Source organism: Dryobates pubescens, chromosome 8 (genome assembly GCF_014839835.1).
Source record: "Dryobates pubescens isolate bDryPub1 chromosome 8, bDryPub1.pri, whole genome shotgun sequence".
NCBI lineage: Eukaryota > Metazoa > Chordata > Aves > Piciformes > Picidae > Dryobates > Dryobates pubescens.
The window spans coordinates 15,457,072-15,460,610 of record NC_071619.1 but is presented as its reverse complement, the minus strand read 5'-3'; positions in this window follow the sequence as shown (position 1 = coordinate 15,460,610).

The following is a 3,539-nucleotide window of genomic DNA, read 5'->3' as shown; positions in this document are numbered from 1 at the left end:
TCTAAAAAGAGCCCATGACATTGGATTATCCTATACCCAAAAATTTTGCCATCTATAGAGGAATTTATCAGGTGTTAGGCACTGGATGTACTAGTAGTCAAGTACACAGCGGGTACATAGTATGCAAAATAATCACAGTCCCAGACAGAAATACAATCAGTACTATTTACTATTTTTAAGTACCTGGATAATATCACTGTGTAGCCATGATCTTGAGAGTGACCACAGGGCATCATTTCAACAATCAAGGTATGTTTGAGACAAGAAAAAAAACAGTAATCTTCCATAATAAATGGAAAAATTCTTTTCCATGGATGAAGAAAGATATAATTGCAGCCTTTCTATAACCTTACAGCATTTAAATTTTTCTCTCTCTTGCTAGAAAATATTTGATAAAGAAAAAGGTTTTCCATGTCCCTAAATTAATGGGACATTGATATTCTTCTCATAGAATCACAGAATCATAGAATGGTAGAGGTTGGAAGGAAACACTGCATATCATTCAGTCCAATCCCTCTGTCAAAGCAGGATCACCTAGGGCAAGTCACACAGGAACATGTCCAGATGGGTCTTGAAAGTCTCTAGAGAAACACTCCACAACCTCTCTGAGCACAATGTTCCAGTGTTCCATCACCCTTAAAGTAGTTCTTCATGTTGAGTTGGAACTGTGTTCCAGTTCGTTACTGTTGCTCTTTTTACAATGCTCATCTCTGACAGCAAGCAACAATACTTAATTTGCTAATACTTTTGGACAATAAATGAAGCCTACCAATACATTTACTTGTCTTTAAACTTAGAAAATGCTTTACATATGGGTTCTGTGTGCATGGTACTGTTGCCCAAGAAATTACACTTTTTAAATGTTTTAAGAGTTATTATTAGTAAGTAGTTGAAAGGCAAACAATTCACCAAACCCTAACCCTAACGGGTTAGAATTTAGGGTTAGAATTAGGCTTGGGTTTTACAGTTTAGGGTTAGGATTAAGGTTAGGGCTGGGGTTCAGATTAGGGTTTAGGGCTAGCATTAGGGTTAGTTCACTGCTTCATAGTGAAACTATAATTACCTCTTGAACCAAGTAAATGTTTTGCTTAGGCTTAAATCAAGCACATAGTTCTCTCTTTTTTTTTTTTCCTTTTCTCCTTTTTTTTTTCTTTTTTTTCCCTTCTTTTTTTTTCTTCCTTCCTTTTATTTTTAAAACATTTTTTTCCATTTTTTCTTTCATTTTTTTTTTCATTCATTTTTTTTTTTTTCCCTTCTTTTTTTTTCTTCCTTCTTTTTTTTTTTTTTTCTTTCCTTCAGTCTATGGAACTAGGTGTTCTAAGAAACCATCATTTTAATTGTTGAGAAATTGCCTCTTCAAGATCTGTCCTGAAAGAACATCTTGCTCACATATGTACAACTAGTTGTAGTAGTACAGTAATACTTTTTAGAAAAGCATTACATCTAGTTACTTTTTTGCTTCCCTTCACACAGCATATTCTGTATGGTAATTATATTATATACTATAGGCAACCAAGTTAGGTGTCTACATTGAAAATATGGCTCCTTACACAAGAGGCAAATTGCTTCACAGGGCAATTGAGAGTTCCTTAGTGAGAAACTTTATTTGGAGGACCTAGATGCTTTTGTTATCTCTCTGGAGATATTCAAAATCCACCTGGCTGCATTCCTGTGTCATGTGGTATAGGTGATCTAATACAGATGATCCTGCTCTGGCAGGGGCATTGGACTAGATGATCTTTTGAGGTTCCTTCCAGCCCCTAACATTCTGTGATTCTGTGTTAAAAGATACAATATTTTGATAACTAAACTGCATACCATCACAGCTTGTCAACAACTCAGAGTGTATCCCCATCTCTTAGAGGAACCACTTAGCTCTATCTTTGTTCCTCTCTGCAACGTTCAGTCTCAGTGTTTCACTGTTTCTAAGTCTCCAAGTCTCCTTTCATTTAATTCTTTTTAAATCCTTTATTACGCCAGGACGTTTTTTTATTTATTTCACTTTACTACCATCTGCTGGTAAAACAAGGCTAGCACATCCAATATGCCACCGATTACTAACTAGTGGCTGGCAGAGAAAAGGAGCTAGCTCCTGCTTGCTTAATATGAGTAGCCAAAGTACTTGATAGATGGGATGAGAAGAACCTTGACTTTCAACTGTAGTATGGGTTTACCCTCAGATAGCTAGTAATTTAAATAACAAAAAAACAAAACCACAAATAAAACAACAGCAAAACACAAAATCACCACCAAATCCTGGGCACAATTTAGACATTAGCATGGAGGAGGGACAGGCAATGTGAATGTAACTACTTTGCTTCAAAGACAGAGATGTTTAACAGAATGGAAGCGAGTAAACCGTGGAAATTAACAGCTTTGTCACTTTCCTAGTTCTTAGGCCATTTAATGCACAACAATAGCCTTCAAGTTCTACTGAGCTGTTCAAGTGAGGCACCTACCTTTCCTGACAATGGAACAGAAAGCTACTGACCCTACTGAACTAACTTTTCCCAAGTGTTTTATTATGTCACAAGTGGAAAAATAAATTTCAAAATTACCAAGTCAGTCCTCTAGTAAGTTCTCTCCGAGCACAAGGTTCCCCATCAAGCTTGTTAGGCTTACAAGAGAGGAAGATGCTTTCTCTTCTCCAAAACCTTGAACTGGTGAAGTCCACCAATAGTACTTTCTAGCATGTTTTCTGAGATTAAGAAAGAAAACTAATTTATATTGTATCCTTTCCATTTCATAGCTCATATGCACTTAACTCCATTTTAGCAGGATGTTTTGCTATGTAAAAATAACTACATAGCTATTTTAAATGATTAGCACCAAAACACAGTTACACGTTTACAGGGCAGGGGGTGAGGGCAGAATAATTCCTTCAACAGTTGTCATCTCCTAAGAGACATTTAATTAACGCAAGCAGCCAAGAGGGGTTTCTATTACTCTGGGACAAATTGCTATCTCGGCATTTGAATTCTTGTGCTGCAAATCTTCCCTTTAAAAGGAGCTGGCAACAGGCTAAAGGCCGAGTATGTGAGCAGTGCCTTTTACCTCACTTCCCCCCCGCCCCTCAGGTTTGAAATGTGTGCTAAAAAACTATTTCGCATTAACAGGTATCCGCTTTCAGATCTTGTCCGCAGCAGTAAAGGCCGTCGAGGGAGACGAAAGGAGAGACAGCACTTGCAAACAAGCGTGCCCTGAAGTTTAAATGGCCGGAAGACCGGGACCTTAGCGGCTCCAGCACACCTTCCACGGCAGTCGGCCGCAGCGATTAGCGCCCGCCCCGACAGTACCTCCCAGGTCGCCCAACATAGCGACCGAGCAGCGCCATGAGATTCACCAACCCTCCAACCCAGCTTAGAGCCTTCCGGAAGTCCCGACGGACCCCTAGGCCAGTAGCAGCAGACAAGCCCACCCCTAACAAGGGGCGCCTGCGTAGTGATAGACGGAGCAGGGCTGCTGCCGCGGTCGCTCCGCCCGGATCCCTTCGCCGCATGCGCCGGGCCCAGCGCCGCGTCCAGCGCTCCGCCCAGCGG